General features: G+C 33.6%; 1 pseudogene across 1 annotated transcript; it reads left to right on the top strand.

Moving 5' to 3' along the window:
• Window positions 1-250: 250 nt before the first annotated feature.
• LOC143558887 (UDP-glycosyltransferase 85A8-like) lies at window positions 251-27,851 on the top strand (annotated as a pseudogene). Its single transcript, XR_013139826.1, has 4 exons — window positions 251-574; window positions 5,307-5,771; window positions 25,399-25,976; window positions 27,456-27,851. The product of XR_013139826.1 is annotated as a UDP-glycosyltransferase 85A8-like (transcript).
• Window positions 27,852-27,882: the final 31 nt, after the last annotated feature.

A 27,882-nucleotide genomic window follows, 5' to 3' on the forward strand; every position in this document is an offset into this window, starting at 1 on the left:
TTCCAGGTCTGCCAAGTACAATGTTATACTTAGAGGGAGCTCATACCCCAGAGAATCGTAGGCGCACAGTTCTGATTTTCTCACCACCCTTTAAAGTGAACGGGAGAGTCAGGGAACCCAAGGGCTTTATGACGTCCTGTGAAAAACCCTATCAACGGACACATATCTTCCTCTAGCTTGCTTCTCACGTCCCTTTCAAGTCTAGCCAAACAGTGTTCATACATGACCTCTACACCTCTTCCTCCCATCAATGTGTACTCACGTTATCCAATGCCCAGCTACACTAGCTGATATGTTCAAAGGCATTTCCCTGGCATCTTCTTTACTTAACCCGGAAAACAAGAGGGGTGCATTCATCCATGACTGGTTTGATGGGAGTAGGTTTATTCTCCCGACTTTAGGTGCTTTGTCTCTTTCTTCCTCATCACACTCTCTTCTTCTAACCATGTCTAGGAAGTGCTTATCTTCGTCTTTTTCTTTGACTTTTGAGAATGACTCTTTAGAAGGTGGCGGCAGCTACCCTGATTTTAGCGCGGTCTCCCATAACCTTTTCAGTTGGACACAGCTTTACGTGGTGTGCCCTTGGCTTTTGTGGTAATTGCAGTATTCCTGGGGGGTGGGCTTATAAGACTGCTTGAAGGGGCTGGATGGCTTTGGAGCATACTTATTTTTGTTTGTTGGTAGCCATCCCCCATCCCAGAGGACGGCTTCTCATTAGCAGGGAGCTTGTAACGCGAAGTCTCCTAATGGAGGTTCATGGGGAACAGGGGGGAGGTAGTAAGGGGAGGTGGGAGAATAGGGATGTGAAGGCGGCTGATAAGGGGTGAATCGGGTTCCTTCAAAGGAAGACTTCCCTCTGGTAGCTGTAGGCCCACCATTATGTCTCCCTCTACCTCCTGTTCTGGGAGCTACTTTCTTGATTTCCCATTCTCTTAAGTTGGACCCCATATCTTTCCCCCGAACAAATGCCCTGACCCGATCCATGAGCTGGTCAAACAGGGAGGGGAAGTCTTTTCCTAGTTTTTCTGTGAGTTGGGAGAATCTTACCCCGTTGATGAACCCACTTCTCTTCGTAACTTTCGGTACCCCCTTAATGTTTATACTCTCCGCCACGTATCGTTCCACCTTTTCTTTATCTTTTCTTCGAATGTGAAAAATCTCGTTCGGATTTTTCTTTGCCTTTCATTGCTGACTGAAATTTTGAAGGAACTTTTCCCTTAGCTCTTCGTAGCCATCTATGCTCCCAGGTTCCAAGCTGTCGAACCAGACCCGGGCTCCCCCTGTCAAGGTTTGAGGGAACATGAGGCACCACATGGCATGGACCACCCACTCACAAGCCCTCCCCCCCCCCCCCCCCTAAAGGCATGGAGATGATCTTCGGGGTCTTGAATCCTGTCATACTTGCCTACTGTAGACGGGTAGCATAGCTTGGGGGAATGGTGTCTTATGTTATGCGCTTAGTGAATTTAGAAAAGTTTGAGGTATCCTTAGGCCGATACGGGGTTTCTAGAGCATCATGAGGTTTTTTCCTTACCCTTGGCTGCAGACTCGAGAATTCATTTGAAAATCATGATCACTCTGATCTTGATATGTGTCCAGAGCTCCAAGCCTCTCCCCAGTGTGTTGCTTTGCCGTTAACAAACACGACCTTGGTGTCTCGATTACAGGGTTAGCTCCGAGAAAGCTAAAAAAATTTTGGGCTGTAGTCGATTTTTTTTTTTTTTGCCTTAAGTAAAAGGAGTATTTTGTTAGGCTTAAACAATTCAATTTTGATATGGGCTTACTTGGTTAAAATTTAGGTTGTGTGAAAAAATTTTGTATAAAAATATGATTAAACATGTTTCAAATGAGACTGGAACTCATAACCTTTTAGTTGGGAGTAATACCCTTTTGCCACTAGACCAAGCTAGTGATTATTTAATTGAGTTTACACACTAAATATACATATTGTTTTAATAAAAACATATAACTTTTTTAAAATTCGGGCCTAGCCGGGTGTCGGGCCTGTGGTCGTCGACCCCCCCCCCTCCCAGGGCCGGTTCTGCTCGATTATTGTGAAGTTTTTTACCTGTCGTTAAAGCTTTAGCCTTTCCATGTAACTAGTTACTAAGCTTGTATGCCATCAACAGACCCGACCCTAGTGTCTTAATTAGCGTAAACCATCTGCCCGATCGTTAAAGCCTAAGCCTTGCCCTGTAGCTAGTTACTAAGTTTGTTTTCGGTAAGGTTTATAAGCTTATGTGCTTACTTAGTCTAAGCTATGACCTTAGACGAGGTTGTAGTCATACCTTTATTGAACGTATAAAGTATTTAAATTAGTTTTAATACAAATGCTTTGACAAATAAAGATTTCTTCGTTATGAAGGTCTTTTGGAATAAAGATATAACTAATCAAACAGAGAGAAAGTCTAACCGTTTATATAGATTATCAAAAAATAGAAAATTGTTTTTTCTAACAAAGGTTTTTATTAAATAAGTGTTTCTTCATGATGAATAAATCTATAATCTATCTATAATCTATATAGACGAAAACCCTAAAATCCTATGTGTCGTGATGTGGTCGCTCTCCTTTTTATGGAAGCCACCAGATTGCTTAACTTTTAAATTGAGGTCTCTCATTGATTTAACCCCAATTCATGGGTATGGATCTTACCAAAACCAGATAGATCTTAAATGGATTATAACATCTCATTAAATTAAAAATTAATCTTACCAATTATTTGATATGAAAATCCTATAAAATAGGAATATACTAGAATTTAATATCCAATTTAAAAAGGAAAAAAAAACTATTTATAACTAATAAACAATTTTATAGTAAAAAACATAAGCTGGTCATGGGTCATCAAATCCAGATAGCTTTTAAACAGATTATAACATATCATTTATTTATGAAACACTTTCATCATCAAACCCTAAGTATATTATTAACTTTCTTACAATAAAGAAAATTAAAATCCAAAAAATAAATATTTAAAAACGAAAAATGTAAAACAACCATTCTCTCAAGCCATCATATTGGTTTATTTGTAAATGAAGGCTTCTCACGCATTTAACCCGAAATCAGGGGTAAAGGTCTCACTAAACCCAGATATCTCTTAAACGGGTTAAAACATCTCATTATATTAAAAATTAATCTAATCAAATATTTGATGTGGAAATCCTATAAAACAGGGATATACTAAAAATTAATATCCTATTTTAGTGAGACTAAGAAACAATTTTATAATAAAGAAATTAAACAGGTAATGGGTATCACCAAACCCAGATAATTTTAAACCTGATTATAACATATCATTTATTTGTGAAATCATTTCATCATCAAACCTTAAGTATATTTAACTTTCTTACAATAATCAAATATGCATATATAAATATTAAAAACGAATAATGTAAAACAACCCCCGTAATACGGGGGATAAAATCTAGTAATATATATAAATGAAAGCCTTTAAAAGCTCTCTGGTTGCTGCCTAAATTCTCTCAAACCATCAAATTGCTTTATTTGTAAATGTAGGCTTCTCATGCATTTGACCCGAATTCATGAGTATGGGTCTCACCAAACCCAGATATCTCTTAAATGGGTTATAACATCTCCTTAAATTAAAAAAAAATTAATCTTACTAAATATTTGATGTGCAAATCCTATAAAATAGGGATATATTAAAAATTAATATCCGATTTTTTTAAAAAAATATATATTATTTATAATTAAGAAACAATTTTATAGTTAAAATAAAATAAGCGGGTCATGGGCTGTCAAATCCAGATAGCTTTTAAACGGGTTATAGCATATCATTTATTTGTTAAATCATTTTATTATCAAACCCTAATGGGGTGTTTGGGATTCCTTATTTTTTCCTTCTTGTAACTTATTAACTTTTATAAGTTAAAAAGATGTTGAGTAATGCGACTTTTTTAAGTTTTTAAAGAAGGAAAAAGGAGGTTTTGATAAGTTTGAAGGGAATAACTTATCAAAAACAACTTACATAAATCAAAAGGAGGTGCAAATAAGGAATTCCAAACATGGCCTACGTATATTATTAATTTTTTTAAACTAAAGAAATTTAAAATCCAAAAAATAAATATTAAAAAAAGAAAAATGTAAAACAGCCTCCGTAATACAGTGGATAAAACCTAGTGTATAATAAACAAACATAAAATTGTTCAAACAGATAGGCTATATTCTAACTCTATTGCTGACTTATCTAAAGACAGAATGTTTTAAGAAAAAGGTTTTGAACTATAAAACAAGATAGATTTTTTACAACATTTGATAAAGCCAGACCTTGGAAGACTGAAATTAGATAAAGGTTTTGAATTATAAAATGAGATAGATTTTTTACGACTTTTAAAACTATAAAGCCAGACTGGAGGAGACTGAAATTAGATCCCAAGATGATCTAGATAATCGATACGAACAAGTTATGGTCCTGAACAATAGCGAGAGATAGAATTGAACCACGACTTTAACTATATTAAAAGGTGAATATGCCCTTACGTTTTAAAAGTATTTGAATGAGTCAAAGTTTACATGCTGGGATTTTAAATCCATATAACTTTATAAACAAAAGTAATCATTTAAACTTACGCTAAGACAGGCTTCTCCCTTTCGATATTCTCCCTTGATCGAAAGTCGACTCTCAAATTTTATTACTTGTTAAATTACTTTGATACCAACTATTTTGAAAAGGCAGAACCAAACTCAAACACAAAAAACACGATGCATTATTTATAAAATAAAGCACAAAATGACAAAAATTACAGTAGACCCAACAATCTATTTATACCGGTTAAACTCACACTAATTCTAACTCAACTCAAAGTCTATTGAAGTTACAAATAAACCGATAGACGTACCATTTAATTCAAACCAACAGTTACCCCTAATTTAAATATAGACTCAATAAATAATTAAGCAAATTATCTATAAGGTGTCTTGATCTTGATCTTATTAATGTCTTCATCTGCCACTGTCGGTGACAGATCCGCTTGAATTTACTCACAAAACTATCATTGTCGTCGTTCGATTCAGCTCTAGTCAACAGAGGTTAATGGATTTCCTAGGTGGAACCCTATAGCCGTCACTAATCTCCTTTGCTAGAACCACCGAAACTCCCACGTACCCCCAACTATTGTCGTCCGTCGCTACCAGTTTTATCCCAAAAAGACGCTATATCATTGTCGGCGCTCACCTCTCCTCTTTCTCTTACTCAAGAATCACATTGACTAATTGAGGCTAGCAACAAGGATTACGGATTTATACTGGGGTTAGTTTGTAACACGATATGGGTATCATATTTTAGGGTTCACATGCCTTATGCATCCCCTATCCAGCCCAAAGGCCACATCAACCCCACGATGAAACTAGCCAAACTCTTTCACTTTAAAGGCTTCCACATCTCCTTCCTTTGTCAATAACCACTACAACCACAAACGCTTGCTCCAATCCCGAGGCCCATCGGACAGCCCGACTTTTGTTTCTACTCCATAACCGTCGGGCTTCCGCCTCACTCAGTCGATTCCTGCCATTTGTGAATCAGTTCCTAAGCATAGTTTGGAACCGTTTTGTGAGCTGATCACTAGGCTTAATGATTCAGATGGGCCACCGGTGAGTTGTATTATTTCGGATGGGTGCATGAGCTTTACGCTTGAAGCGGCCGAGAGGTTCAGGCTGCCGGAAGTTTTGTTCTGGACTCCAAGTGGGTGAGGGGGGTTGGCTTACACTTACTATCGTGATCTTGTTGAGAAGAAGTATGTTCCCCTCAAAGGTAAAAAAAATGTTACTGTCATGTTCTTTAAGTTAAACCTTACTCTTTTTTTGAGCAATGTTTTTGACTTTACGGTACGTCATTAGCCCTACTAATTAAAAATGCCCAAGAACCGTGACGTTATAAAGATTCACCTACTAATTAAAAATGCCCAAGAATCGTTCATTATTGTTTGATGCTATAAAGATTCGAACCTAAGACAAATTAAATATTAGTTGATTTTTCCAAATGAAATTGAAAAAAAAAAAAGACAAATTAAATATTAGTTAATTTTCCCAAATGAAATTGAAAAAAAAAGGCATCGTGTTTTTAAATAGAGTTATGGGAGTTTCCCATTGAATTTTTATAATTTTTTGAAATTCATTTAGCTTATTTAAAGTTAGTATGTTTTTGACTTTGTGAGATGTCATTAGGCCTACTAATAAATATGCCCAAGAACCGTCCATTATTAGTTTGACGCTATAAAGATTCGAACCTAAGACAAATTAAATATTAGTTAATTTTTCCAAATGAAATTAAAAAAATAAAAAGAAAAAATAGACATCGTGCTTTTAAATAGATTTATCGAAGTTTCCCATTGAATTTTTATAATTTTTTGAAATTTCATTTAGCTAATTTAAAGTTAGTTATTACAGTGAGTGAGAGATTTTCGATGGTATTTTTAGAGACAGATTTCTAAAGTAAAGAGCTATCATTAGATTCATTCGGCATTAATACCCATATTTTTCGGTGAGAAATGAGTTTTTTCCCAAAAAGATGTTGGTGGGAAAAATATTTGTCTGTGTTGATTCAAAATTATTTACTAAAACAGTGTTGTTAGATAATTTTTTTCTCTCTCCTATATATATATTAGGTAACTTGTATTTTTATAACTAATACCATTAAACCTTTTTTTTAATTACTCTCAACCAAATATGAATTTTACCTGAATAATAAAAATTAGTATTAGTAAAATAAATCATAGGTTTTTATATATTTGGTCAATCAAAATTTATCCACAATAATATTTGTGGGTCTGAAAAAATGAAAACTTAATTCTCAAAAGCTATATAAAAATTTAAGCATAAAACAAACCGATTTCCTAGCAAAACATAAAAAATGGAACCGTTTTTTCATCAAAAACATTCACTAATGCTTTTACGAAAAATAATTAAACTTTTTTTTATACATTTTCTTTCAATAAGTTGTTTTTTGTTGGGTTGGATTTATGATAAGAAAGATTGGAATCTTTTCAACCTCCTCAGAAAACTACTAAGTATGGACTTCGAGCAAGCCTAGACGATCGAGCATGGTTTTACAACTTCGAGCAAGGTCTTCAGAACCTTAGATGGTTAATTCTTCTAAGTGTTAAGGCTTCGAGCAAGCTATACTTCAACGAGCAAGAGTATTCTTCTATCGAGCATGGATTGCCAATCGAGCAAACAGCTTGATCATACAAGTTTTAACCAAGTGTTACGAGCATAGGATGATCGAGCACATGGAGACAAGCATGGATGCAATAAAAAGATGTCACGCGATCAAAGTAAGGACTTCGAGCACAGTTCAGTTCCCCGAGCAAGATTTACATCCGAGCATGCTAAAGATTGCTGAATAAGAATACTGAAGACATCAAAAAGAATGAGCTTGCTCGATAGACGAGTTCGAGCAAAGCATGGATTGGTCAAGAGGAATGAAGCTTGCTGGAGGAGAATATCTTCACTGAAGATATTCTAAGTAAAGTATGCTCGAGGACATTCATCGAGCATACCTAGCATAGTGAGTTTGCTCGAGCAAGATTGTTACCTTGCTTGAGGACTCAACACTTGTATTATTTTGTATTTCATTATATAATGATTAGGAACTTCTAGAAGGAATGTCAGGGTCTATAAATAGGGGTCCAAGGTTTCCATTTAGGTCACGGATTTACAGGTTGGAACACACGGAATACAAGAAACATTCTAAAGGAATATTCTATTTGTTTCCTCGTACAACCACCGCCGCCGTCATACACGAAACCCTAGACATTCCTTTCACTATTTCATTAATGAATCATTTAATACAGTGAATCTTTGTCTTTGAATGAGCCTTTATTGATTATCTATTATTGTTTTGTGTTTGCTATTTTCACTCCTTCGTTCCCACACGTTGGACATCCTGATTCCGCTGGGATATTCAACAGGCCTTTTGGGTAATCGAGTCGGTGTGTTCTTTTCAACCTTTTAGAAGGTTTTACCCGACTCACGATCTTGACATTTTTAATCAAGATACTATGTTCAAATTTTTTTCTCACACATAAATAAATAAATAGATATATAATTCAAGTTTATTTACAAAAATATAGAATTCAACAAAATGAACTAGCATAATACAATTATGTTAGTTGAAGAATATGTTATAGCGTAATTACGCATTAATTCATGTAATTGCAAAAATGACACCGTGTCACTTTTTTATTCACTTCGCGTTGTCTGTGAAAAAGATATAAACATCGCATTTTAAAAAAGTTTTTAAAAAGCTTGCCAAAAGAAAATGTACATAAAAGAAGTTTAATCATTAAACTGGTGGACAATTTTTAAGGAAAAAAATAGTGTTATTTTTTCCAGGGAAATCTATTTACCTAATTATTTTTGTCTAATTATTTTTTTGCGTAAAGTTTTATATAGCTTGATTCACCAAATATATAAAAGCATCTGATTCATTTTACCGTACTATTTTTTATTATTCATTTAAAACCCATATATGGTTGAGAGTATTAAAAAAATAGGTTTAATGGCATTAATTAATTATTAGCTTACAAGTTACCCAATAAAATTAAGAGTGAGAAACAAAAATTATTGAACTGTTATGAATGCATACATTATGTGGTGACTCTTCACATACACAACTCATCTTTATTGCTCTTATATTAATGTAAGGCCTATATATATCACTCTTTTGTATCGATAATAGATACTCAATGAGAAAACTCCTCTTATTCATTATTCTATACTATCTCTCTCTATGTATTATGTTTTTATGTTTATGTACTATGAATATTGGTTGCTAATAAGCCGTAGTTTCACAACACGTTATTAGCACGAATTGCATTTGGAATATATCGTATAATCATAAGGTAAGTCTCTTTAATTTTATCTTCATTCTCCTAAATATAATGCATTCTATAATTCGTACAACTTTGTATCATGTGGAGATTATTAATCAATGTTCTTGCTTACATACTCTATAACAAAATCTGTTTAGTTTTATTTGTCTCTATTATTTTATCATACATTTTATTATATTAAATGAATAAGAAATCATTTCATTCATTCTCTTCGTATTGTTAATTTAAAGTTATTTTAGAATTCTATGATTTTTGTTATGAAAAATATATTTTTTAAAGAGAGAATGAAAAGGCATGTATGCTACTTTATTGGTTATTTAAGCGCATTTTATGTTTCATTCACATATTCATTAATAGTACAGCATAACTAAGAAATACATTCATATTACTTTATTGGTTATTATTTAATGGCATTTGGTTAATATTTACATAATGTACTTGATGTTTCATGTTCATACTATTGAATGTTACATAAAGATGGTGGTTTCAAGTTTGATGATTAATATATTAATTAACTAATTAGTTATTAGATTATGACTATATATATTATACATGTAATAATATATTACTTTTCAAAATTGATATCTCGTATTGAAATAATATATAACCGCATTATATGACATGAATATTACAAGATGATTGTTAAGATTATTTACATAATAGTTGTTATGGTATTTATTAGATGAAAATGATATAGTTATGATGCTTGTTAAATTGCTACATATATGAAAAGTATTATTACTTGATTTTTTTAATATCCGCCTGAATGATTTATTGTGTTAGTTTGTTTGATTGTTTTTGTTATAAAAAATAATTGTAACATAAAGATAATGAATGGGTGTTAAATTGATATATTAATTTATAAGTTGTAGTTACCCTTGAATAGATGTTATTAAATTTATTAGTTTTTAAGGATATTAAAAGATAACCGACTTTTTCAACACCATTTGTGCTATTTTAATTCATGGTTGTAACATAATTTATTTTATGATTTCCAAGACCAATTATGACTATGATTAGTAACATAATATATTGCTTGTTACGATTTATGAAGACATTCATTTCATGATGCGTTAACACTTTTAAAGACCATTTTTTTTATTTTATGACTTGATATATATTACCAATGTGAATTTGTGGATCGCCATTGTTTTAGTGCTATTATATATATTTTTAAGTGTTATTTATACTTTCAATGAGTTATCATATAGAGTACATGATTCACTTTAATAATGGATAAAAGTTGCTTACTTGAATTATATGGTTACCACATAATAACATGATACATAAGAAATTTAAAGAAAGTTGTATTCTTTTGTTTATGAAAATTTATTTGATCTTGCATTCATTTGGTGTTTTTGTATTTAAAGTATTACATTTGTTGTATGACAACAAATCTTTATTTTGTAAGACATTGTCATCATTATATATCAACTATTAGTTTGCATTTGTGATGCACTAAGTATTTTGCAAATGATGTTTAAAGCTTTTAAATTTCATTATTTTACTTTGTGATATATGTCTTCTAGATGCTGCAAAGTATATAATTGGTCTTAACTAAAACAACTAAAAGACCAAAATTATGCATTATTGTCATTCTCATTAAAAGATTATAAACACAATTGAGTTGTGGTAAGTCCATTTATAATATGACAGTACTTATTGTATCAAACTCTGTAAATCTTGTGATCGGTTATAAAAAGAACATTACTCAATCATAATTACTTTTCAATTGATATTTATGTGATTAGAATATTATTCATAAGAAAATGTTGAACAAAATAGTTATTCACTTGTCACGCTTCATATATGCTCAAGAAATAGCAATGTTATTACAAGTGTATAAAAGGTTTAAAATAACCAAAACATGAAACTTGTGTGGTGCATATTCATTCCTTGAGGTGAATGTGATGGTAAAATGATCATTTTAAATATCATGATAGTGTAAATAATTGATGAAATTGTAATAATTTTAATTCATTCATCGAAATGAATATGATGATATAATGAGCATTGTAAATGTCGTGATTATGAAATTTGTAATGACTATAATCCATTGAAGGGAAAGTGATGATGAGATCATTCGGGTAATGGTGGTCATGATTATAATGAGATCAACCGAGTAGTGGTGATCATGAGAATAATTATATCAACCAAGATTATAACGACGCTCCTAATTATGAGATCAACCAAATTAATAATAAAAGTGACCACAAGTTGCGATACACTAAGGGAGTGATCACGAGAATATAATTGGGAAAAGTGCTAACATGAATTTTCGAATAATTGGGAAAAGTGCTAACATGAATTTTCGAACTAATAACGCACTATACTCTTGGATATAATGTCGTGTATTAAACAAACACGGGTGAAAGTAAGCATATATGATCAAAATGTAGAAATTTATGAATCATAATTGCTTAATATATTGGCTTGACTGGTTGGACCATTCCGAGTCATTGATGATGTGAAAATATTGAAGAACAAGAAGATTCTTTATAGTAATTAAACATACAATGTTTGCTCTCAATAGAAATTAGTCGTCAACCAACTATGTTGGGTGTAAATCTCTAATATACTATGGAAATTCTAAAAGGTTGTGTGTATCCCGACATGATACCATTTAGTGTTTCAAAATCGATGCATCGTCTAAATGGTTATCAAATTCGCAACCAGAAATTTGCGTGACTTGTGGCTTGGCTAATAAGATAGCAAGCACATTATTCCATACTATTTTGATAAATGCGGTGAACTTAATTCCATTTTAGTAATGATTATTGGAATAAGTGTTAAACTACATGTGACAAAAGTTGTTACAAAAATTTCTTTTGTCGAAGACGGTGAACAAACGTCTACGATTGATAAAAAAAATCCAATAATCATGAGAGCAGAAGTTCATATTTGTATGTTGGAACATATGTTTTTACATGATGTAATATTAACACATCAGGCCAATAGGTGATAATACGTCATCCCCATTACAATTGGTTTTCGGTCAGGAACCAAATACTTCCCATTTATAGTTTTAAAAGTGCAATATACATTGCAATTACTCCACCACAATGTACAAGTATGGGACGTCAAGTAAGGTTAGGAATATATGTTGGATATGAAAAGGTATTGATAATTATATAGTTAAAGTCATCAACATGGGATTCGTTTATGACTCAGAATTGATTTTTACTTAAACAAAATAATATTTCCAACATGAGGGGGAAATAAGAAGCGGTTGCAAAAATTAAAAAGTTGTAATGAATTATTATTATGTTGATCCTCAAGTTAAAAAGGGTAAAACAGAAGTTCAAAAGATAATTCATTTACAAGAATTATCGAATTAACACCATATGCACTTACTGACCTAAATAGAGTGACTAGCTAAGTCACATATAACAACTGCTAGTGCTCCAAAATATGTTATTAAAAGGATAACCATAGATTGGTGATGAGTCTCTAGCACGCCTGAAGCGTGCTAGTTATTCGGTTCAAATAATAAAAATCCTCGAAAATGGAGCAAGTAATGAAAATGTTCAAGTCGAAGTATAATGAAAAATTCTCTTTAAGAGACGATTGACATGATGGTTCTCGAAGAGAACCTCAGGTACCTGAATATAAAAGAGATCTCAATAAACTATATCATGTGTAGAAATATATGGAATCGAAACAAAATCGACGTCGATAATAAATGTGTACATAATATAGCGCTTGAAATAATGAAAATAATGAGAATCAAGAAATAAGTTCTGCCGAAAATGAGATATTAAATGATTGGCCAAAATGAAATGATGCAAATAATGCAGAACTGAATTCTCTTATCAATCTGTTAATTTTGGACAAGTGGTCCATACAATTAAATGTTGTAAAATATATTAAATATAAAAAAGTTTTTTTGTGTGAAAGCGTAATAAGAGAAATTTTTATGCAATTTATGGCATAATGGTGGCATAAAGATGAGAAGTTATATACTCTAGTGGTGGATACAATATAATTTAATCTGGTAATACAAGAAAGAATTTATATGCATCATACATATTATGGTAACGAAATTAATCCTTGAAAGATTTAATTTGCCAAAATCATATGAAATAAGTTCTCGAGAACGATATGATTGCAATCTACAAATTTAAGGTTAAGTACATGAAGTAAGCATCTTAAGTATGTAGCATATCACGATATTCAATAAATTATGCATAATAATGGTACAATATGAAATGAAAATTATATAATATGGATGACATATTTGAATATGACATAGAAAATGATGTGGTAAAAGGATGCTAAATTCTTGAAGAGTAAATTTGTATACATGATTGGTCAACATGGAAGGAAGTCCATGACAGAGTGTAAAAATTCTTGAATAGTATATTGTATACATGATTAGTCAACATGGAATGAAGTCCATGACATATTATATATGCATAAAACATTTAAAACTAAAAGCCCAAGAAATTTATTATGTGAAATTAACAAAGTTTTATACATGGACTACAAATTCCGAGTTAGAAATGATATAATCAACTCGGTGATCATCTCGTGGAAAAGATATATGAATATGATGGATATGATCCATGTGTTGAATACTATAATATTAAATCATTGATATCATGTTGATAATTGCATTGTATCTCATAAAGGGATGGTATGCGGGTTGAGCATTTGTATAAGGGTATTTTAAGAAGATGTTGGAAAATTTTAATACAGATAAAGTTCATTTCTAAAAGGTTTAAAGGATGTTAATTAATTTGATATAGTTGGTTTCCAGTGAGGAGACATCCAAATGAGCTAAAAATAAATATTTTGATACTTTTAGATATGAAATATATGAGTTTATATTATTCTATTTAACTATAAAAAAGTTTTGGTTAGTCTTGTTGATGCAGTGAGTGTAACACATCACGTTCGTTGGTCTTGTGACCTTTATTTACCAAAGGAGGCAACATTAGTTATACAACATTGCTCAACTTAAAGAATTGCACATACGAGAGCAGAGACTAAAATTCTTGGAATGAAGATCATCAATGCTCAGCTTAAAGAGTTACAAATTAAGAGATCAAATGAGATTATTGACCAAAAAAAAGTTTTTAGAAACTTTCACAGAAGATCAACATTGTCACTCAAAAGTTACTTATTAAAATGAGGGGGGTATTACAAATGTTGTATTATTTACCCTTCACTAAGTTTCGACCCAACAAGTTTCTTAGCAAGTCTTCAACGAGACAATACAACAAATTTGGAAATATCATGTGATGAAAGTACGCGCTGCATTCTTTTTTCCTTAGCTGTGGTTTTATCCCACTGGGTTTTTCTAGCAAGGTTTTTAACTTAAGCAGCATCACCAAGCGTATTAAAGAATAATCTATTACCATGTGGATCGTCAAGGGGGAGTGTAATGAATGCATAAATTATGTGGTGACTCTCCACATGCATAATTCATCTCTCTTTATTACTCTTATATTAATGTAAGGCTTATATATATCACACTCTTGTATTTGTAATAGATACTCAATGAGAAAACTCCTCTTATTCATCATTCTATACTATCTCTCTCTATATATTATGTTTTTATGTTTATGTACTATGAATATTGGCTGCTAATAAGCCGTAGTTTCACAACACTATTTTGGTAAATAGTTTTGAATCAACACCAAATTGATAAATAATTTTTCCACCAACACTCTTTTGGAAAAAACTCGAAATGAGCATATATCTTTTAGATCCATACGGCAACACCCATTTATCTTTGTGGGGGGCTCGGCCGAATATTGTGAGAGGTAGTGCCGCGGGTAGGGTGTAAGCAAACCGAGCTCAAGCTTATTTAATTTATTAGAGCTCGAGCTTGGGTCTTGAGTTGTTTCTAAGATCGAGCACGGCTTAGGCTCGGCACATTTATTAATTATCAATTATTTTATTAAAAAAATTTCACCATTAATAGTTATTTTTTTATATATTTATATTTATAATTATAGGTTTTGTATTTAGCATAATTAATATATAGGATTGTTGGATTTAATTACTTCAACTTTCACTCATTAGTGGAGCACAATCAGAACTAACGAAATGCTTACCACTACTCCCAACGTTTATCTTTTCTGGTATTAAACTAGATACGAAACGACCACCACCCGCCTAGCCACCTCCAACTCAACCGACCGAACGCACCGTCGTCGACCACCATTTGCTTCCACCAATGACCATCACACCTACTGCCACCAACAACAATTCTCGATATTACCAGCAACAGTCTTACCACCAATGACCATCACACCTATTGCCACCACCATCTATTGCACCTGAGTGGGGCGGAACTGATATATCATCAACACATTCAGTTAACTCCAAGAATTGTTCCCACCATCTTCCCTCTAAATTGGGAATAAGTTGTTTCCGCTTCCGACGATAGATTAATGTTCTACCAGCAACAATCGTACTGTTCTTCATGCATCAAGATCAAAGGGGATTCAGGGGCTTCTTTATCTTCTGAAATCGATCATGGTTTCGATTCATATTAAGGATCTTAAGGGCTATGCTGTTGTCATTGATACCTACTCTTGGCTTCACAAGGGAGCCCTTTCTTGTAGTAAAGAGGATGAAGAGGTGGTACCACCCTTGCAAGATATCCAAAATACAAACAGATGGTCTCGTAAATAGTCTTAATTCGAAGTTGTCATCTCACTTCTCGCCAAACCACAACTAAACCAAGAAAGCTTTTTTCTACACACCACGAAACCACCACCAAGTTCACCAAATGAGATAATCAAACGAAACACCACCGTTGAACAACGCAAACACTCTTGAGTTGCTCGTGCGGATGATGGTGGCTATTGCTAGAGTTTAATGGTGTTGAACAACAAGAACACCCTTGGGTTGCTCTTGCAATCCTCTGGTCTCCCCGGCCCCACTTTTCATACTCACTCTTTTAACTTCTTGTAACCTTCACATCTATGAAGATATACATATAAACAAATATAAAGAATACTATAATAAAAGTCTAATTTAGGCTCCCAAGCTTGTTTGAGCTCAATAAATGAAGTGGGCTCGAACTCGCTAGTTATGTAAGCTTATTTTTAGGCTTGTTCTTGTTCAAGCTTAACTCGATTCAAACTTTTAGCGTGTTGATTTCGATCAACTCATTAACAATTTGACTCGTTTCCATCTTAACCGTCGGTAAAGAATACGAAAGAGAAGGAGACGGAGAAGAGAGTAAGTCCATTAATCTAAGTATTGTCCAACTTGGTGCACCCACCCTTTCTCACTACTATTACTCCAAATAACAAGTTGGATCGATAGGGACCAATTCCTATTCATAGTCGAAATAAATCAACTAACTTTTTCTTGTTGTCTTTTTGTCTCCTCCCGGTCCCACTTTTTAGACTCACTGTTTTATAAAAATAAATATAAATAATACTATATTATAAATGACGTCCTTCTAGCATTTATCGACCCACAATTACTTGGATTGCAAATGAACACACATTACATGCAACCGGTAAACCTAAACTCACATATTCAAAATGGGTAATTACACAACTTTATGGATATGTGATCGAGTATGATACTAGTTTTAAAAATTATTATAAATATGAGATGGACATGATATTAAATAATACCCAACACGACTACCATCAACTATAGATTTCATGGTTGATTTTCTTCTTTAACTTTTGGTCGGCTGGTTTTGAAAATTAAAACCATAGCAAACGGTTTGGTTTATGATTTATATCAAAAACCGGCCGTATTAAACCGAACATGATAGCAAGATTTAATATTTTTTATAATTATATATATTGTGCTTTGTTAATTAGTTGTAATATATTTACCTAAATATCCAATTGGGTTTTTATCAACCGTGTAAGATTTGTATCAAAATATGTCATCTAAGAAAACTTTATCAGTATTGTGTCAGTCTTCATTTTTTCATCATCGTACAACACAATCAAGCGTTAAGTTCTAATCTCAAGTTTCTAAAGATATCCCATCTCTACTACACTGTTAGATAGTTTGCTGTTTTATATAATTGTAACTTTGCTTTAAGCATTTCTTTTATATACTTTGTTATATTTTGAACTTCTTGTATTAACTATTAAGACTCCAGGAGCACAAATCGTGAAACCAGATCAAAACCAATCAATCAAACCGTAAATAACAGTTCAGTTTTAAATTTTAACAGTTCGGGTTTGGTTTTCAATAAAAAAAACCGTTGCTAACGATTTGGTTCACGGTATGACCTAAAAAATGTCAAAACCGGACCGTGAATACCCCTATTTTAATGCTTTTAAAGAATTATGAGAATTTCATCATGTAATTTTTTTTTTAATTTTAGTTTGTAATTTATTAGATTTTATAGATGCATATTTATATTTATTTTTATATATGATATAATTTATCCAGTCTACGTATCAAACAGGTTATTAACCCGTAGAGGGCCCATCTCTCTCACTACCATATGACTAACAAGTGGGACAAATTCCCAATCATATAATCCTTACAAATTCATCAAACTTTTCTCTTATAACTTAGAATCTTCTTCCCTCTCTCCGTCCCACTCTTCCACTCTTTAGCTTGTTGCAACAATAAAAGTATTCATATCTTCAAAGGTACACATGAAAACTGTAGATATACCGTTCACAAATTAAAGCAAAACAATAAACTTTAAATTTCTATTAATATTGATTACAATACAAGAGTGAAGAAAACCAAAACAACTTTACATAAAATTACATAATTGAATATAGAAAACAGTAGTACAAAAATGAAAGCAACATAAAACGAGTGTTGGTTGAGGATGTATGTTTAACAGAGGTCCCTTAAAACAGATTTCGGGCCACCCAGGTGAACCCGTCTGTCTCCCAGGGTACAACAGCCGAAGCAGTGTATACTACCGGGATTAACCTAGCACCCGAACTATACCTGGAGCTAGAGTGTGAAGTTGGAAACGAACGAACCGAACTATTTCATGGTGCGAAGCGGGGTGATGAATGTGTGTTGTGAGTTGTATCGGTGTGTTGGTATCTCAAAACTACTCACCCAACCTTTCTATATATAGTGAGTTAGGTGATGAGTCAATATGACACATGTCAGCTCGTGGAACACACTTCACCAGGAAGTGACACCTAGCCGCTGACTAATCACAGGTTCACGACACATGGCAACACACTAACTTAGATCATGACACTTGGCAGCCCGTTTCATACACACATGTCTCATGACCCGGTCCGACCATCCAAAAATACTAAGGCGGCTCTCAAGTGTTCTACCAATGTGGGACAAACCCATTTTCCTTTTTTACTAATGTTCAAGTTCTCAACTACACACTTTAGAGTATCGATGTCGCATTCATCTTTACTCTTTGGACAAGTTACTAATTTACTTATTAGTAACAAATACTAATAAATATTATATATTGTCCAAAATTTCCAACAATCCCCCACATGAATGGAGATCGATTCGTACACTCTAGTGTCAAGTATAATTATAGTGGTTGAGCGTTGCAGGAGAAGTAGGTGTTTCCTTTGAACTTTCTCTTGTGAAACATACTTAGTCTCCTAGCGGTTAGTAGACACGATGTCTTTGAACTAACCCCTTTTTACGTAGACGTTATTACATTTCACACAACACTCTTCCTGGTCTGGTTAACCCCTCATTATCGTGTCCGTTCTGGTCATGGAACACTAGCCTGGTTCTACGAGAGCTCTAGGATTTGCACACCCCACAAATCCATTTGAAGCGACCTCACTTCTCTCTCACATAGGTGATTTGGTCCTCAAATCATTATGGTTATCATGATTCACAAATCCTTAACCATCACTTGGGTGATTTGAGCCTCAAATCATTAAAAGCATTATGGTTACTATGATCTCCATATCATTAACCATATGTTATGCTTAGCCTCACCTTTGTCCCTGGCTTTCTTAGGAATGGACTAGGATGTTTATATAAACACCTTTATAATTTAGGGGGGTATAGATATTAGCTTATGTGCCAAGTTATACATAAGCTATGCCCCATAGTGACCACCTTTCATGCAGTTAGGTTGTCCTATTGAACCTAGATCTTGGGATATCCAATCTCATAGGTTAGTTTTTCCTTTGCACTAACTTACTCCATGGGCTTTAGTCCCATTCCTCTTGACGACTTATATACGGCCTCTCTGCTTAAGCCTTTTGTAAGCGGATCCGCAATGTTATCCTTTGACTTCACGTAGTCAATAGTGATAACCCTTGTTGAGAGAAGTTGTCGTATAGTATTGTGTCTACGGCGTATATGTCTAGATTTGCCATTAGACATCGCACTTTGAGCTCTTCCAATAGCCAATTGGCAATCACAATGTATGCAAATATCCGTAACAGGTTTTGTCCATCTTGGAACATATTCCAAAAACTGGTGTAACCATTCCGCTTCTTCACCAGCTTTTTCTAATGCAATAAACTCATATTCCATCGTGGATCTTGCTATATATGTTTGTTTGGAGGATTTCCAAGATATAGCAGATCCTCCCAGGGTAAACACATAACCACTCGTGGACTTGGATTCTTTTATGTCAGATATCCAATTAGCATCATTGTATCCTTCTACAACAGTTGGATGTTGGCCATAATGCAGTCCATAATTCCTCGTGTATCTTAAATACCTTAGTAATCTTGTCATGCTTTTCCAATGCTTAGAGCTAGGATTACTTGTATATCTACTTAGCCTGCTCACAGCGTATGCTAAGTCCGGCCGAGTACACGACATAAGATACATAAAACTGCCAATTATCCTTGAATACTCCAACTGAGCAATTCCCTCACCTCTATTCTTTGATAGATGTTGGGTGGTATCAATCGGAGTTTGAGCTATACTCGTGTCTCCCGCATTGAATTTTTCAAGGATTTTATCAATATAATGAGATTGACTTAACACAAGACTGTTTTGGGTTCTAATGATCTTTATTCCAAGAATGATGTCGGCTAAGCCCATGTCTTTCATGTCAAATCTCGCCTTCAACGTATCTTTAATAGACCCAATCATCTCGTTGTCACTTCCAATGATCTACATAAAGGCACAAAATCACATAATCTCTCGATGTGCCTTTCGCATATACACACTTATCACACTTATTTATTTTGAACCCACAGTTTAGCATGACTTGGTCAAACTTTTGGTGCCATTGCTTTGGAGCTTGCTTCAAACCATATAGGGACTTGAAAAGTTTGCAAACTTTACCCTCCTGGCCAGGAGCAGAAAAACCCTCAGATTGTTCCATGTATATTTCTTGGTCCAAATCCCCCTTTAGAAATGCAGTTTTTACATCCATTTAATGTATTTCCAAATTTCTCAAAGTTGCAATCGCAAGCACCAACCTTATTGAGATTATCCGAGTAACATGTGAGTACGTATCAAAATAGTCAAGACATTCCTTTTGTCTAAACCCTTTGATTACTAACCTTGCCTTATACTTGTCAATGGAGCCATCAGGTTTTATCTTCCTTTTGAATATCCAACGATATCCAAGTGGTTTAGAACCCGGAGGAAGATCCACTAATTCCCAAGTATGATTCTGCAGAATAGAATCAATTTCATTTTTGATGGTTTCTTTCCATTGTGGTCCTTCTAAAGATTTGACCGCTCTCGATATGTTTGAGGTTCTCCCTCCATCATGTAAGTAATAAAATCAGGCCCAAAGGACTTCTCAGTCCTTTGCCTTTTGCTTCTTCTTGGCTCAACTTCTTCAAGATCGGATTGTTCCTGAGTTTCATCTAAAACCATCTCATCAACCTGTGAACTGGCATGTGTTGATGAACCAGCATATGTGTTTCCCAAGCATGGAAACACATTTTCAAAGAATGACACACTCCTTGTTTCCATTATAGTATTTTTGTGTATTTCGGGATTCTTAGATTCATAAACAAGAAACCGGTATGCACTACTATGATGGGCATAACCTATAAACACGCAATCCACAGTTTTTAGTCCTATCTTTTGAACCTTTGGTGGTGGAACCAACACCTTTGCCAGACACCCCCACACTTTCAGGTATTTATATGATGATTTTCTTCCTGTCCATAACTCATATGGAGTCACATCTTTTTTCTTGAGGGGTATTTTATTTAAAAGATAGTTAGTTAACAAAACGGCTTCCCCCCACATACCCGGGCTCAATCCGGAACTCAACAATAAGGAATTCAACATTTCTTTTAGCGTACGGTTCTTCCGTTCTGAAATTCCATTTGATTGTGGGGAGTATGGTGGGGTACATTCATGTATAATCGCACTTGTGTGCATAGATCCGAAAATGGCACAACATACTCACCACCTCTATCACTTCTTACCGTTTTTATTTTCCGGTTCAGTTGGTTTTCAACCTCATTTTTATACAAGATAAACTTGTCTATTGCTTCATCTTTACTTTTAAGTAGGTATACACAACAATACCTTATACAATCGTAAGTAAAAGTGATGAAATACTTATTTCCTCCTCTTGTGGGAATTGATTTAAAATCACATACATCAGTGTGTATCATGTCAAGGGGTTCGGTTATTTGTTCAACCGATTTAAATGATGATCTTGTTTGTTTGGCTTCAACACATGTTTTACATTTAGTTTTTGAGTCAAAAGTGATATACGGTATGTAATTTAACTTAACTAATCGACGCATTGAATCAAAATTAATATGACCAAGACGACCATGCCACATATTTTGAGACTCAATCATATAAGCAGAAGTCATAGCATTTTTATTCATATCTTTGGTCACAGCCATTACATTTAGTTTAAACATACCATTAAGGGCATAATCCTTTCCAACAAACAAACCACGCTTGGTTAACACAAACTTATTACTTTCAAAAACTAAACGAAACCCATTCTTGTTAAGCAACCATCCCAACTTGGAGGCAACTTTTCAATCATAGCTGCCACTTGGAAAGCCTCACCAAGAGCTATTCCTTCAAAGAGTATATCTGCAATCAAGATTTGCAATTCTTCAACTTGACTCATCACAGTTTTAGAGTCAACCATTTTGAAGTCCAAGAATCGGGCCACAGCAAACTTCTTTGCTCCCGCATCTTCTGTCTTGTACTTGTGTTCTAACGACTCCCAAAGTTCTTTAGCTGTTGTCATTTTGTAGTACACATTGTACAGTTCAATAGCAAGGCCACTTAACACATAGTTACGGCACATGTACTCACAATGCTTCCAAGCATCAAGAGCAGCCAATGTGTGAGTGTCGACATCCTCACCAAGTTGAGGGGGAGACTCTTTTAGAAACCTTGCAAGATTCAAAGCGGTAAGGTAGAACAACATCTTTTGTTGCCATGCTTTAAAGTTTAAACCAGAAAACTTTTCTAGTTTTTTAGCATGGTTTGCAATTGCTTGGGCTGCTTGGGTACCAACTAATGGTCCCATAGCGGTGGGAAACCGTAGATCCCATAGTGGTGGAAATCATAGATCCCATAGTCGTGGATCCCATACTAACTGTGGTGGAGGCTGCAGTGGTGTCGACCATTTCTGGAACGAGATTAAAATAGAAGATAAGTATTGGTTTCCTAAAAGCCAGAAAGTTTAAAAGTTTGGTTTACATAAAACCAAAAAACAACTTTATAAGAAATTGCAATAAAAGTAATCAATAAAATTTTTAAAAACTAAACATGAACAGATGGTAGTTTTTAAAATCTGTTTTAAGATTGTAGATATACCGTTCACAAATTAAAGCAAAACAATAAACTTTAAATTTCTATTAATATTGATTACAATACAAGAGTGAAGGAAACCAAAACAACTTTACATAAAATTACATAATTGAATATAGAAAATAGTAGTACAAAAATGAAAGCAACATAAAACGGGTGTTGGCTGAGGATTTCTATTTAACAGAGGTCCCTTAAAACAGATTTCGGGCCACCCAGGTGAACTCGTCTGTCTCCCAAGGTACAACAGCCGAAGCAGTGTGTACTGCCGGGATTAACCTAACACCCGAACTATACCTGGAGCTAGAGTGTGAAGTTGGAAACAAACGAACCGAACTATTTCATGGTGAGAAGCCGGGTGATGAATGTGTGTTGTGAGTTGTGTCGGTGTGTTGGTATCTCAAAACTACTCACCCGACCTTTCTATATATAGTAAGTTAGGTGATGAGTCAATATGACACATGTCAACTCGTGGAACACACTTCACCAGGAGGTGACACCTAGCCACTGACTAATCACAGGTTCACGACACATGACAACACACTAGCTTAGATCATGACACTTGGCAGCCCGTTTCATACACACATGACACATGTCTCATGACCCGGTCCGACCATCCAAAAATACTAAGGCGGCTCTCAAGTGTTCTACCAATGTGGGACAAACCCATTTCCCTTTTTTACTAATGTTCAAGTTCTCAACTACACACTTTAGAGTATCGATGTCGCATTCATCTTTACTCTTTGAACACGTTACTAATTTATTTATTAGTAACAAATACTAATATTATATATGTATTTTAACTTACGTCCTTAACTCATTCATCATCAACCGATAATTACAAGGATGGCAAATTAACCCAAATACAATATAGATAATAAGACGAGTTTTGGATAAAATTGACTGAATATAACATTAGGTTTAAATATTTCTAATTAAGAAATGAGATTTGCATCATAAACTATATGAGTTGGCCCGACACCCTTTCGGACACAGTGCTTACGGCGTCTCTTCTACCGGCTTTACCCTTTTCTTTTATCTCCAGGTAATGAGTAATAAATAATCAATTAATGTTTTAGTGATTAATCAATTAAAGTAATCAATTACTTTGCCTTCTTGCTCGTAATTCATAAAAGTTTTTTTTAGATAAACTTCTTTTGTTTGAATAACTATATTTGCACTACTTAAATTTTAAACCTTGACCGAATGATCCATACGTTTTAATCAACTTATCATACTATTAAAGTGAAAATAACAATTTTTAAATAAACTCATCGGCAAATAGAAAAAATTATATTTTGCGATGGATCAAATTATCAAACCCTGAACATTCATATCATACTTCTTAAATTTCAGACAAATTATTTGCAGTTGGAAAAATCGTAATATTCATAAAAAGCAATGATTGTGAGTTGATAGTTAATGTCAATGTTGGGATAGCACACTTAGAGGATGTTTGGGATTGCTTATTTTCACTAACTTATAACTTATTAACTTTTTAAAAAGTAATAAGGTGTTTGGTATTGCTTATATTGTGACATGAAAAGTTTAATAAGTTAAAATTTTATAATTTATTAACTTAATTAAAAATTATTAGAAAGTAAAATAAGAAATCTCAAACACCCCTAAAGGCATACCTCTTAAAAAAGAGGTCCCAGATTTAAATATGAAAAAGGTGTTTAACATTGGTTTAGTAATAGGAATCAGCAGTTAAAAAAAAAGAAAAAAAAAAGAATTGATAGTCAATATGGAAAGCAATGATTGACCAGTACGAGCTAATTATTAACTTGTATATGTATAGCCAATAATTCAATTATTTTCAAAATAAATTTTATAATATATTTATTTCAGATATAAACAAAAAAGAGCCATTAAGAATAAATAGATGATAAATCACTCTGTATTAATGTATTATATCTATTTTTAGATCTATTTGACCTTCCTTCTTTTATTAATGCCCTATGGCTTATTATTGTAAATGCTAGGAGATTCTTTAATGATTTGAATAGTAAGTTTAGATTAAAAAATTATTGACGCAAACGAGATAACATATAAATTGTAGGGGAAGGTGATGTGCATTTTAATCTTAACATGAGAACGTAGGAAATAATACCAATTTATAAAAAATAAGAATGTAAGAAACAATACCAACGATAATACCAATCTACATAAAGAATTATTTATAATAACAAAGAAAAAAACCTAAAAATTATAACAAAAGAATCAAAATCAAGAACAAAATAATAACAGTAAATACCAACAAATATTTATATCAACAAAAGAAAAAATTTAATAATAATAAAATATAAATAAGCAGAACTTATAACTTCTCATAATCAAAAATTAGCAAATACAAACAAAAAAATAATAGAAAACACTTATAAAAATTAACCTAATAATAATAGCAAATTACTTCTTACTGTTTTTATGTTAATAATAAAATGTATTTAATTCTGTTTTATAAACTATATACTCTTAACTAAATAAGTTGGTGATGTTAAAGAATTATTATTTATTATATCCAATATTGAAATGTGTGTCAATCACATGGAACAGTGATTTGAATGACCACCCTCGTTATTAAAAATGTGATCTTTTAGATCTGGTTGACTCTTGGTACAAAATAAAAAAAATATCAATGATCTCGTGATGGGCCCCAAAGGCGTACACGTGCGTGTCGATGTTTTAGTGAACGAATATTTTTAAAAGTTTTACTCAACGACTATTTTATCAAAATGATTTGTTCAAGTAAAATTGATAATTTTTCTTGTTAGCTTTTAAGATTTGATACAAAATAAGGACATAACTATAAAATTTTGTTATAATTGATTTTGTTGTGTGTTGTACTAATAATCGTTAATATTATTTGATTAAATGCTACAGATATGAGCGATGTGACAAATGGGTATTTAGAGACAAATCTAGATTGGATTCCTGAAATAAAAAACATCCGATTAAAGGATTTTCCAAGCTTCATTCGAACCACAGACATAAACGATGTCATGCTCAACTTTTTGATTACATAATCTGAAGCAATCCCTCGAGGGTTAGCTGTCATTCTCAACACATTTGATGCATTAGAACAAGATAGTGTTGAACCCTTACTTGCCTTGAACCCAAACATCTTCACCATAGGTCCACTACACTTGATGCAACAATATGTTCATGACGATAGGCTTAAAAACATTGGGTCAAACCTTTGGAAGGAAGATTCGAGCTGCATCAAATGGCTTGACACAAAAGACCCTGGCTTGGTTGTTTATGTGAACTTCGGAAGTATTACAATTATGACAAAAGAACAACTAATTGAGTTCGGGTGGGGACTTGCTAATAGCAAGAAGGATTTCTTGTGGATAACCAGGCCGGATATTGTTGGAGGCGATGAGGCCATGATGCCACCGGAGTTTGTTGAGGAGACTAGAGGAAGAGGCATGGTTACTAGCTGGTGCCCTCAAGAAGAGGTATGTAATCTGCTTTACATTAGAAAAAAAATAAATCCAAATAAAAAACTTTGGGATTATGTTGAACAAGACATCATGGGGCACTCCTTTTGTATTACTAGTGGTTCATATAAAACCACGAAAACACTTCTAGGTATTTTTCGAAACTACATGTAAAACTAGAGAGCTTATTGGAGTGGGTAGTGAACTCACTGAATTTTCTAAGAAGGAAGCGAATTGTTAGAAATTTGTTTTTCTTCTTTTGTGTTCAATATTTTAGTAAACATATACATTTATTCACTTATTTTCGTTGATAACTCGAGAAAATATTCTTCATTACAAGTCTTGTCTAATTAACGAGCACAGTTTATTAAGAAAAAAAAAAAAGGTTACGTGTTATATTAAATTTTGTAACAGAAGGAAAAAAATAGAATTCAATTTGGAATTCACTTATCTATTAGTTTAACTTGGTGAGGATTGCTACCCACCGTAGAGAATTTCTCTAGTTTTACATATATATTATTGAGTTTTTTTAATTTGTTTATTTAATAAAATATTTTTAATTAAATAGATAAATTAATCAATTTGTGATATGTGTAAGGCACATGACCTGATTAAATGAGAAAAACTGGCATAGTTTCGGTCAAAGGCCAAAGGGTGTAACATTTGAAAATGTAAAGTACAAATTAAGTTAGTTTTCAAAACAAAGGGCAATTACTGAAATCTAACACAAATATAAAGAACAATCTCTATAATTATGTCTAAAAGTATTGAAATAAAAATACATTGATTAATACTAATTCTGGCATGTAATAAACAAATCAACACACAATGCATGTTTCTCCTTTTTTTTTCTTTTTTGAACGCCCAATAATTTAATGTGTAAACCTTCTCTTTCGAGACTATGTTGAAAGTTAACTTCTTGACCTACGTGAGACTGTACCTCCTGATGTGTGGGAACCGGATGGAGTTCGTAAACCCTCGCCCCTGTCGGATTCAAGCCCCGATTCATCCCTTCACCCAGATATCCTTCGAACTGACCCAAATGAGAAACGAATTTGTGTCTCCACTAAAAGAGGACAAGCCTCTTACCACTGGACCATACGAAATATGACAATACAGAATAAATGCATGTTTGCTACTATCAACAACAGATAATAATTAGATGAAACAAATATAATACAATAATATATTGGATGTAGAAACATATACTAAGGCCGCTCGTGTGGTACAATGCCACCGACGTTATACCCCATCCATGTTGAAAGCCGTCGCCACGGCCCCATACTGCCCAAGCTAAAGCTGTGGTGTAACGCTTGAAAACATCGGAACGGCGGGATGCTTAACGTCGGCCAACCTGCAAAGTGTTGTCACGTGGATGTTAACGCCGGTGGAGTTAGTACCACAGAGTATGGTCTAAAGACCATATACTTACAATTCAATTGTCATGATCATGAATATATGACACTGATTTCTTTTTCTAATAATCTACGTGTGTAGGTTATAAAACATCCAGCAATAGGGGTGTTCTTGACTCATAATGGATGGAACTCGACTATCGAAAGCATTAGTAGCGGTGTTCCGATGATCTGTTGGCCGTTTTTTGCGGAACAACAAACAAATTGTTGGTATTGTTGTGTAAAATGGGGCATTGGAATGGAAATCGATACCAATGTGAAGAGAGAGGAGGTAGAAGCTCAAGTGAGGGAGATGTTGGATGGCAAGAAAGGGAAGATGAAAAACAAGGCTTTGGAGTGGAAGAAAAAAGCTGAAGAAGCGGTAGCTATTGGTGGATCATCTTATCTTAACTTTGAAATATTAGTCGGTGATTTTCTATATAAAAAAGTGAAGCCAATGTTTTTGTCACATACTGTGTCTAAAAAGTATGGGAAATAGTTGTGTGGTTATAAGTTGTTTGTTTTCCCAT

Source organism: Bidens hawaiensis, unplaced genomic scaffold (assembly GCF_021521415.1).
Source record: "Bidens hawaiensis isolate Kalapana, Puna unplaced genomic scaffold, B.hawaiensis_p1.1 tig00019665_1, whole genome shotgun sequence".
In the NCBI taxonomy this organism is placed as follows: domain Eukaryota; kingdom Viridiplantae; phylum Streptophyta; class Magnoliopsida; order Asterales; family Asteraceae; genus Bidens; species Bidens hawaiensis.